The sequence below is a fragment of the Marmota flaviventris genome, chromosome 15, assembly GCF_047511675.1.
Source record: "Marmota flaviventris isolate mMarFla1 chromosome 15, mMarFla1.hap1, whole genome shotgun sequence".
Taxonomy (NCBI): domain Eukaryota; kingdom Metazoa; phylum Chordata; class Mammalia; order Rodentia; family Sciuridae; genus Marmota; species Marmota flaviventris.
Genome location: NC_092512.1, coordinates 11959683 through 11971195, shown reverse-complemented (window position 1 = coordinate 11971195; position 11513 = coordinate 11959683). Strand labels below are relative to the sequence as shown.

The window sequence follows — 11513 nt, the reverse complement described above, 5'->3', positions numbered from 1 at the left end:
GACTTCAGGGAACTCTCCAGATGAGTATCTATGCTATTTATGCCATAGACCCTGGCTTCTAGCATTCACCAGAGTCCAAAGATGATGCATTATCATTCATTAGTGCCTTTCATTAAAAATATCTGGAACTATAGGGCAATAGAAAAGCAATATTTACTCATTCAGTGACTATGTATGAAATGCCTCCCTGAGTTTACTTTTAATATCATCAGTCAAAAATATATCCAGGCTCAATCAAAAATCTGTGTTTAGGGAACTCTGTGGCCATCAGCTTGGCCACCTTTGGTTATCCAATCCTTTGTCTTCAACAGCCAACAATCACAAAAGGGATATGGAATTTTCACTGGCACCAAGCTGATGGCTTCGGTGCTACGGAAAGTGACTATCTTCTTCCACCTTCCTTTCATCCCCACCAGAACTCAACTCCAAATACTCTCCAGCAACTCAAGCTAGGTAATGATATCAAGTGCCCAAAACTGACTGATAAAAGCAGAATTAGGCTATTCGCTGGATCAAACCTACTCCTGTGAGGACAGAGTGACATTGGTAAGGAAAGTGCACCCACAGTTTAGCTGGTGCAGAAAAATCTGAGACCCTACAGAGTAGGAGAAATGCCTTGACTTAACATTCTCCCTTCTCCCTGGGCCAGACTCCTCTGCTCTCTTTTTCTAATTCACAGTTCAAAGTCAGTTACTTATTTATTCATAGAGCAATTCTTTGAGTGTCTATTCCAGGTTCTAGGAACACTGCATTGGACCAGAGACTACTTCCCATCCCCATAGATCTAATGTTCTTATAGTATCTCTGAGAAGCCTTAGGATGCCTCACCTGGCAGTAGGAAGCCTCAGGTCTCCTGTGGCACAGGTTACTCACCTCGGACATCTCTTTTTCACCAGGTATGCTAGGAGCTCCTCCAGGACAGGTAACAAGATGAGTTTTGTCCACAGCCTTTGTGCCTAAATATAAAATCTGTCATACAACAAGCATGCAATCCTTGCCTGGGGTGTTTATTAATCTGATTTCAACTCTCCCTGCTATGATTAGATGGACCTAAACCTTTTCCACCATCTCATGTTCCTTCACAGTCGGGAACATGCCCAGGAAGCAGGCAAGTAAATTATGAGTTCAAAAATTTAGAAGCACACAATGCTTCCCAGGTTGCGTGGCCAATCCATAAGTATTATTTCATACCATCTTCTTGGAATTAGAAAGGACAATTAGAGAGAAATATTTAAGACTCAGAAGGAACACAAGGCTATCCTTTGGCTTCAGCTGACACAAGATTTAAGAAGAGAGATACCATGGATGGTTATAAACAGGTAAAAAGTCATTTCTACTCCCTCTAGTCAACTTATATGGTAGCTTGTTTGCTTGGATGGAATCAGCTCCCTATGGTCTGTCCTGTCTCAGAAGGTGACAATTGAAATAATCATGGCTACTATGCATATAGGCCCGCTGGGAATAGAGATGACTGTTGGTAGAAGCAAAGATGACCACTGATCATGATGTCAAAACCTTCTCAAAGGAGGAAAATGGGAGGTTAAACCTACATGTAGTGCCCATTTCAGGCTCATGGTCCCATATGGGAAAAATATCAATGGTTAAGCTGAGGAGACTGTTGCCACGTGGGTTATCCAAGAGCTTTCCAAATGTAATTAACATGTATATTAGTGAGTGTATGACTTATGTAGAATTCTTGAAAATCTCTTGGGTATGAAAGTAAGGTATATATTTTGTCCTCTATTTTAGATAATTCCAGTAGGATTAAGGTGTTAGTCAGTTTTCCATGGACTATGACAAAACACCTGAGATAAACAACTTACAAGAAGAAAGGGTTTCTTTTGGCTCACAGTTTCAGAGGTTTTAGTCCATGGTCAGTTGGTTCATTGTTCGGGGGCCTGAAGCAAGGCAGTACATCATGGAAAGGGCACATAGTACAGAAGGCTGCTTACCTTCTGACTGCCAAGAAGTAAAGAGAAAGAAAGGGGCTGGGGTTCCAATGCCTACTTCAAGTGCATGCCCCCAGTGACTTAACTTCCTCCAGCTAAACCCCAGCTCTTAAAGATTCTACCACCTCCCAACAGCACCATGGACTGGTGACTAAGTCTTTAATATATGGGCCTGTAGGAAACATTTCAGACATTAGCAACTGAAAAAGAGCTATTAGGTCCCCAAGGAGTAACCCATGGGGTATATAACCTGGGATCACTGAGCAATGGTAAAGACAGAAGTGGGCTAAATGCATAACAATTCTATAAAGTAAGTATTAATTGTCCTAGTCTAAAAGTGGAAAAATAATAATAAAACTTGAAGATGTTAGTACCTTGCCCAAGAGTATGCAGCTTGTAACAGATAAAGCCAGCAAATTGACTAAGGATGAGTAAATTCCCATCTCACTCCCTTCCCCACCACATCCCAAGGCACTTCCCATCAATTCTGTGTTCAACAAACATTTATTAAGACACGGCTTTGCACTTGAGCAAGTAGAAGGAAAAGCAAACCCAGGGTGTACCTGCCCTCCTGATCAGTTAATACATGCAGGACGTTAACTTACACCTCCCTAATAGATCAAACTCCCCAGGCACAGACGTCCACAGACAGAGAAAGATTGATACAGTATACCCAAAAAAATAAAAAAAGGCTTCAATTGGCTGTCAGAACTTTAATTAAAACACTTACAGATCAAGTGCACTGCAGCAAATTGTCTGTGCCACTATTACTATAGCAAGATGGATGTTCCCTGGGAAAACAGACGGAGAACTCTCCCCTGGACTAATGTGTAATTTCATAGCCATTGATTTTTTACTTTAAAAATTCTTCCCTGTCTCTTGGGAATTGGAACTGGTTCTGGGTGACCAGGCAGCACTGCTACTTTTTTTTTTCTTTTATGAAAGTGGAAGACCGTTTCCGAAGCCCATTCATATTTTATCTTCTTTGTCCTGACTCAATACCAAACTGAAGTCGTGTGGGATTATTGAGAGCCACAGACAGCAGCTACTGTAGGCACTGGATGGAGGAGTTGTATTGTGCAAGGAAAAGAGAAGAATCCAACGAAAAGGAGAGGTCAGGGGAAGGAAACGAGTTAGAAATGAGCAACAGAACCCAGAAAGAGAGGTCAAAATTTTTTCTAAAGTTGCTGCTAAAACCTGAAAATACTCATTTAAATTATAATTCCAAATAAAAATTATTACAATTTTATGATGGAAAATTATTATTAAATTTAATTATTTAATTCACTGAACAAAATGTCATTGAATACCTCTGATGTGTCAGTCATTAAGTTCATAGTATAGACTAGAAGGTGAATTTTAACCATAAATTCATGGTACAGGAAAACACTAATTTTTTTTTTTACAGTAGAATGTATTCTGACAAAAAAAACTAATACTATAAAGGTTATATTTGTCCTTTAAATATACATATAGCTATGTAGTCAGCTATATCTGGACAAAAAAATAAAGATGTGTCTCCTTATCTACCTCTCTATATAGATAATTATAACATGTTATAATTATAAACGTAAATAGAAGTTTAGGATAAAACATTTGATTCCATAAAGGGAGAGAAGGAGGGAGAATCTTTTCTCTTGTTCATAAGACAGTTCCTCACCAGTGTTTTCCTAAATGATTTCTCTTGGCACAACACAAATAATAATACTATATTTCATCGTATCTGAGAAACCATCAATTTTTTTAGATGGTTTCTAATTTAAGACATGTGAAATGTGAAAAAAAATGGCAAAGACAAGTGCAATAGGTACACCATTATAAAAGTGACAGAATGAGAAGAAATACATAGCTTTTAGAATTGATGGTATACAACAATAATCTTTGCCATTTTTCTGAGTATGTTTCAGGTACTGTACTATGTGGTTTTTGTGTGGCATTGAAACATGGCAGGTTCTCTACCTGTTCATAGACAAGAAAACTGAGGCCATTAGGGGTTAACCATCTAGGCCAAGATCACAGGGCTAGTACAAGGCAGAGCTAGGCTTCAAAGCAGGTCCTCTGGCTGTGGAACCAAGTCCTTGACCTGTGGGTCCTCACCATCACCAAGTCACAATGCCCATAGTCACATCACCAAACAGGAAGGTGCCTCCCTGAGCCTCTCTGGGTAGGGTTCTGCATGTCTCACTATGCTCTCTTGAATTCAGTTCCTTCATTTTGACTCTCAGCCCTCTCACCGTGAGTCCTCACCAGCTGCAAAGTTGCTGAAACAGCATGGGGAGTATTTTGCAAGCATTCACAAGTCCTGCTTCAATCATTCATCCATGTCATTAGAGAGACAGTGAGAGAGTGAAGATAAGGAAATGGTAAGGAATTGGCTTATGCAATTATGGAGGCTCAGGAGTCCAAAGATCTGCAGTTGGCAAACTAGAGACCCAGAAGAGCCCATGTGCAGTTCCAGTCCGACAGCCAGCAGGCTAAAGACCTGAGAGCCAATGTTTCAGTCCAAGTCCAAAAGGTGGAAAAGACCAATGCCCTACCGGGCAGTCAGCAGGAGTTCCCTCTGAATCAGCCATATTTTTCCTGTTCAGATATCCAGTTGATTGGATGAGGCCCACTCACATAATTAGGAAGGTGACTCTGCTTTACTCAGCCTAAAATTCAAATACTATTCTCATCCAGAATCACTCCAACAGACTTATGTTTGGTCAAATGTCTGAGCATCCATGGCCTAGTCAAGTTGACCCATAAAATGAATGATGACACCACGGAAATTCATTACCCAAGCTCGGCACCTATGCAACACACAGCAGGCTGGGGTCATGCATCCATACAGGTCTTGATGTCAAGACCAGGTGTGTCTCAAGATTCAGCATGCCTTCAGATGTTAGAAAGGTAAGATGACACAGATGCATATTACCTCACATCCCCAGTGCAAGGTGCTCTGGGAAGCTACATTAATATTTTGATAATGAAATATGAATATTTAGCGTAACAGAAGTAGTCAAACCACAGTTATCCTCATAAAAGTTCAGTTCAGGTTTTGCTGCAAATGAATTTGGCCAATGTTATTGCCATATTCAAGAAAACAAAACAATCCATTGTTTTTCAAAGATATTTTAGATTAGAAGTTTTAGATTAGTGTTTCCCATTGTACACTATACACAGGCAGAATATGCCCAAGTCCTAGACCCCAGAACATGCGAATAGGTTAGGTGAAATGGGGCAGGGGGAGAAGATGACAAATGGAATTAAGCTTTCTAATTAGCTGACCTTAAAATGGGGAGATTATCCTGGAATATCCAGACGGGCCCCCCAGTGCTTACTCAAGGGTCTTTACATGTAGAAGAGGAAGTTGGTAGACAGGGTGTAGCGATAAGATATGAGACCAACCTCTGTTAATGGTTTTGAAGATGGAGGAAGGGGTACATCAGGCAAGGGACCTTTAGAAGGTGGAAAAGAAAAAAAAAGTCTCCCCCAAGCCTGCAGAAGGGACAGAATCCTGCCAAGAGCAAGAATTTCAGCCCAGGAAGACCCATCAGAGACTTGTAACCTCCAGGATGCTAAGAAACTCCAGAACTCTGAGAAAATAATAATCTGAGCCTTTTGAAGCCACTACGTTTAAGGTGATTTATAACAGCAGCCATAAGAAGCTAATATGGTGATCAGGGATGTTAACCATAGCCAGAATCCTAGTTGCTCAATAAACACTGTTAATATTACTGTAATTATCACATGCATAGAAAATACTGGATATAAAAATTGTATCAATGTTGCTTCAAGGTAATGGTTTATGAGTGATTTTCTTATTATAATTCCAAGTTTTTCTAAATTGAGGATTTTTTAATACATATAAACACAGCAATACAAAGTTGTTTACTTTGGGGGAAACTTTGCTCAAATCCAACCCATCGTTCTACCCCTTCAAAACCAACATTCTACTCTTGTGGTTCTCAGCTGTGAGTGATTTTGCACCTAGGTAACATTTAACTGTGACTAGAGACATCTGGGTTGTCACCCTGGGGTGATAGGATACTCGTGGCATCTGGCATTGAGAGGCTGGGTTGCTGTTAAGCAGTCTACAGCACACAGGGCATCCCAACAGAGAACCATCCTTGTCCTGCCCAAAATGTCAATCAACAGTGCTGAGTTTGAGAAACCCTTCTCTAGGCCAGGCGGCCGTCACCTCTCACCTGGATCTCTGCTGTAGCCTCCTGATGCTCTTTTTCCTTTAGTCTGTTCTCTTCACAGAAGCTGGAAGGAGATCACATCTTGTCACTGCTTGGTTCAGATCTCTTCTGTGGTTCCCAATTACACTTAGAATAAAAACCAAAGTCGTTCAGCAAAGCCATGTTTCTGACCTCGTTGTCCATCACTGATTACCACCTGCGCTGTTCAAACTGCCTTGGCCACACTGGCCACCTCCTGCTGATTCCTGAATGGGCCAAGCACATGCATTCTCCAGAGTTTGTGCTTAAATGTGCTGGCTATCCCGAAAGGCTTTCACCTGGGTTTCCTCAAGGCCTGTTCTTGTTTCATTCAGAAATCTTCTCAAAGGCCACTCCATTCAAAAAGACCTTGAGGACTGCCCTGTCTGAAGTTGACTCACTTTCATTCTGTTTTCTCCTTTTGGAATCACATATATGCACACAAAAACAGGTATGATATATACACATGTATGTGTGTGTATGTGTGCATGTATATACATACGTGTGTGTGTGTATATATACACACACACACACACACACACATATTAATCAGTGTTCTCTGGAGCAACAAATTCCAGACAGACAGACAGACAGAGAGAAACTGGTTTATTTCAAGGAATTGGCTCATACAATTATGGGGACAGACAAGTCCAAAGTCTGTTGAACAGGGGAGAAGACTGGAGACCCCGGGAAGTTCTAATGGAGGTGAAATTCCTTCTCCCTTGGGGCATCTCAATTCTTTATCTTTAAGCCTCAACTACTGGACAAGCCCTCACTGGACAAGCCCTCACACACACTGTGGAAGGTAATCTGCTGGACTGAAAGTCTACTCATTTAAACTGCACTCACACCTATACAAAATTCCATCATAACAACAACTAGACTGGTATTTGACTAAAATCTGGATGCCCAGTTGACACATAATTAATGCCCATCACAGGGCATTTTTATGTATTTCTCTCTTGGAAGGTAAGCTCCCTAAGAATAGAAACTTATCTGTCTTATTAACTGTTTCTTCCTCCAAACTAGGACAGTGGGTACATAAAAATCAGTGCTCACTAATTGCATTGAATACTTAGTGATAAATGGTTTGTACTCAGACAGCTAGATTGCCTGGTTGAGTCCAGACATAGGACAGAATTGAATTAGTTGGTGTTTCAACTACGCTGGTAAAAGGGAACCAACTCAGTCTTGGCAACCTGTGAGACACACGTTTAAATCCCACCTTCCCCACACTCCAGTGCTCCCCTGAGCCATGGTGACAGCCACACAGTTCAGGGACAGGTATCAGGAGGAGGACAGTAGACAACAATAGGTCCTTGGATGCAGGAAGAAGTAGAATAAATGCTGAAGTTGCAGCTACAACCCTTACGAGCTGGAAATGCAAAGGGTAAAGGGGAAGAAGAGTCGGTTGCTCCTAAGGCATGAAGCACTGAGGATAGAACGCAGAGCAAGTCCACACAGACCACTTGAAATCCTGCCACTCACCAGGGGCAGCCCAGAGCACATTCCCTGACAGTTCCAGGACATGTGCTCCATGGGGAGCGGCCATTGCTGCGTTAGCCATGTGTGTTCACAAATATGAACACTGCAAAGACAAAGTGGAACAACAAGCCATCCCCACCCTCCACACACACACACACACACACACACACACACATACACACTCCAGTGAAACCTCCAGCCTCATCCGGGTCTGGCCCTCTACTCTCCCTAACTCTGGCAAACCAACACCAAACCAGGGCTGTGAGTGGCTGCTGCTGAGCGGGAGACTCGGGCTTTCCTTCCGCCCTGCACCCTCTGTGTCTGTCACTGAGACCTTTCTTCCTCTCTCTGCCTTCTAGATACTTGACTGAGGATTAGGTATTTTCGTTCTCTGAGCCTCAGTTTCCTTGTTTGTAAAGCACATAGTATCCATGGAGGTACTAACCTAGTTGGCTCCAAGTGTATGCAGCTCCAGCTTCCTCTCCTCTCTTGGCACAGATGGGATTGGGCAATAACGACTCATATTTTACCCTGTGACCTTCCTTGCTCACACCACCCTTCAGCTCCATTCAAAATGTCACCAGTCATGACTAAGGCCACAGGCATCTCAGCCTGCTTTTTTTTTCTCTTTTCGTCTTTTTTTCAGGGGCACTTGAACCAGGATTGAACTCAGGGACACTAGACCACTGAGCCACATCCCCAGCCCTATTTTGTATTTTATTTAGAGACAGGGTCTCACTGAGTTGCTGAGTGCCTCACTTTTGCTGAGGCTGGCTCTGAACTCACGATCCTCCTGCCTCAGCCTCCTGAGTCACTGGGATTACAGGCGTGCGTCATCGTGCCCAGCCTCACATTGCTCTTGAAGGTATTTACCTCCACTACACATGATACCTCTATCCCCCTGCCGCAGTCTGGCTGGGCACAAATCACGAGCCACTGAAGCAGGAACAAACTTTATTTTTGAACTGCAGGAAAACACTTCACACAGCTCCCGGGGAATCCTCCCGAACGCCACGCGGCTCATCCAGGAACCCCCAGCCGGAAATATCTCTCCCGGAAATCCCTCCTCCTGCACTTCCCCAACCAATGGGAACTCTCGGGAAATCCCCACGAGAACTCTAAAATAGTGCTAGAACTCAAAAGTAGCGGCAGAGGAGGATAGTAATGCCTCGCCTGTCAATCAATACTGTTGGCAAAATGCCAGGGGCCATACAGACTCCGCCGTGGCTCTCAGCATCCCCCCACAGCCCTCAAGGGTGCTCTTTCCCAGGCTGCTGGATGTGGAACCACCCGAGAGGCCTTACCATTGCACCTGCAGCCGGCACTCCAGCAGACATGGGTAATGTCTTCATTCGGGGCTCCTGACACTGCCAGCATTCAGGGAGCCGAGCACCGTTTTTGTGCACTAATGGATCCCCAGGCCAAGAACGTCTTCCCCTCACTGACCTCACATTCCCTAACACTTAGAGCTGGAGCCCCATGCAGGTCATTTCATGTCTTCTTTTCCTAGTTAAAAAAAAAAAAGGATGAGAAATATCTACCTCACTGAGCTGGGATGAGAAATAAATGGGAAAATGTGCAGATGCACCTGGAACAGAGAGGATGCTCATCTGCACCGAGTCCTCTGTCCTCCCTTCCCTTCTTTTCCAGGAATGAAAACACTGGACAAGCCAAAGCCCCAACCCCAGCCTGTTGGCATTTAGAGGTGGGGCTTTGGGGAGTGGCTCGGGTCACTGGGGCAAAGGCTCATGAATGGGACCCGATGTCCTTATAAGAACACACAAGAGGAAGACGATCTACCTCTCGGCCATGTGACGAGACAGCAAGCATGCAGTCACCTGGAGACCAAGAAGAGGTGCATGACAAGCTGGCCCCCTAATCTTGGACTTTCTTGCCTCCAGAACTATAAGAAATAAGTGGCTGTTGGTTGCGCCACATGCCTGTGGTATTCTGTTGTGGCAGCCTGAGGGGAATTCACACAGCACTTCCCCATGGGACTCACCACTGGGGCAGGGACCGATTCCTGCAATGGAACCATGCTTTTCCCACCCAGGTCTCACACAGTGGAGCATTTCTCTCTCTCTCTCTCTCTCTCTCTCTCTCTCTCTCTCTCTCTCTCTCTCCCTCTCTCTTTCCCCAAACACACATACACACTATCTTCTTCCTTTAGCCCAAGAAAGAATAAAAGAAAGAGAGTCTAATATAAACAAAACAAAGCAACCTCATGTTACTTATTTGTTGCCCATCTGTGCATTAGAAATGCCCACAATTTCTGATTCTTCATTCAGGCCCAGGAATTTTGGTTGCAAAATGAACCTTTTTGCTGTGACTGAGCCATTAGGAATCTCTGAGGTAGTTACACACTAAAGGTTGGATCCCCATTGTCCACCCAACCAGACCATTCACATACTCAGGTCCTCTTCAGTCGTGAGCTCTGCACACCTGGATCCCTGTAAATGGAGCACAACGTCATACTCAGGCAGATGCAAAGTAGGCCAGCAACCACTGAGCAGCCGCAGTGGGGCGTGGCAACTGCATCCTAAGTTAGAGATGAGGAAACTGAGGCACAGTCAGTACCACAGCCAAGGTCATATGGCTAGAAATAACAGCTAGGCACAAACACTGGCCTGAAAGCTTAGCTTATCTTTAGAGAGAAGGAGGAGTCTGGAGAGAGAATTTAGATTCTGTGCTCTTGGGTGGGAAATAATTACATCTTTCATTCATATCTAACTGAATCTCAGCCTTTCCTTCAAGAATGAAGCAACACAGGCTGGGTTTGTGGCTCAGTGGTAGAGCACTTGCCTAGCTCTACCACTTGAACATTGGGTTCGATCCTCAGCACCACATAAAAATAAATAAATAAAACGAAGGTATTGTGTCCAACTTTTAAAAATTTTTTTTTAAAAAGTAGAACAAATCAAAATACTATTAACAGAAACTGTAACCATCATCAATATAAATCATAGTACATTAGGCCATTCTCATGACTATATTGGAACACCTGAGATTAGCTAACTTAAAAAGAGGGAAGATTGATTTAACTTACAGTTCCAACAGCATGGCACCAACTCGAGCAAGAGCCCCACTAGATGCATCACCACCGTGGCAGATGGCTTCATGGTGTGGGGAGAGATCACAAGACAAGATGAGGGCAAGCAAAGAAGCCAGGGTAGGCCAGGCTTGTTCTCTTATAACCCTCTATTAAGAACTAATTTAGGGGCCCACAGTTACCCTAATCCCCCCAAGGGTAGCACCCCCAAGGACCTAAGCACCTCCTGACAGACTCTACCCTCTCTCATATGGCCACATCATGCAAGAATCAAGTGTCCAGCCCATGAACCTTTGTGGGACAGACATTTCCAAACCATAGCCCACACAGGTGTTTCCATATCTACCATTATTGTAAATACCACAAATGTCATTTATACTCATAACCACTTCAAAATTATAGTGATTATTAAACTTGCTGCTACATTTGTTGCATGAATAAAGAAGCTCACATATTATTATCACATGAATTTTTAAAAAATATTTGCATAACCATTTAAATATTAATCAGTTTACTTTCAACTTGATAGTGCATATTTAATATGGTACATATCATAATACACACAATTTTATACTATTTATAATAGACATTATTTGATGCATTTAATTTTTTTTATTTTTAAAAAGACGTTCATAGGCTTTACCTGATCACCAAAATGTCCCAGAGAACAGGTGGTTTAGAACCTCGGCAGCAAAAGCTTGATTTCAATTGTTAACACCCATCTTGTACACTCATTCATATAAACCCAGCCCGAAGTCATAGTGAAACAGACACAGAGCAGCCAACCAAGGGTGGGGGAGCAGGGACACCAGCCTCGCAGAAAGG

The 11513-nt window shown here is 43.1% G+C and overlaps 1 long non-coding RNA gene across 1 annotated transcript; it reads right to left on the bottom strand.

Annotated features, from left to right (window-relative positions):
* Positions 1–898: 898 nt before the first annotated feature.
* Positions 899–8128, bottom strand: LOC114101208 (uncharacterized). The gene is made up of 3 exons (XR_003584246.2): positions 8085–8128; positions 6140–6262; positions 899–956 (listed from the first exon to the last, which is right to left on the bottom strand). It is a non-coding gene; the product is annotated as an uncharacterized lncRNA (long non-coding RNA).
* Between the last annotated feature and the right edge of the window lie 3385 nt (positions 8129–11513).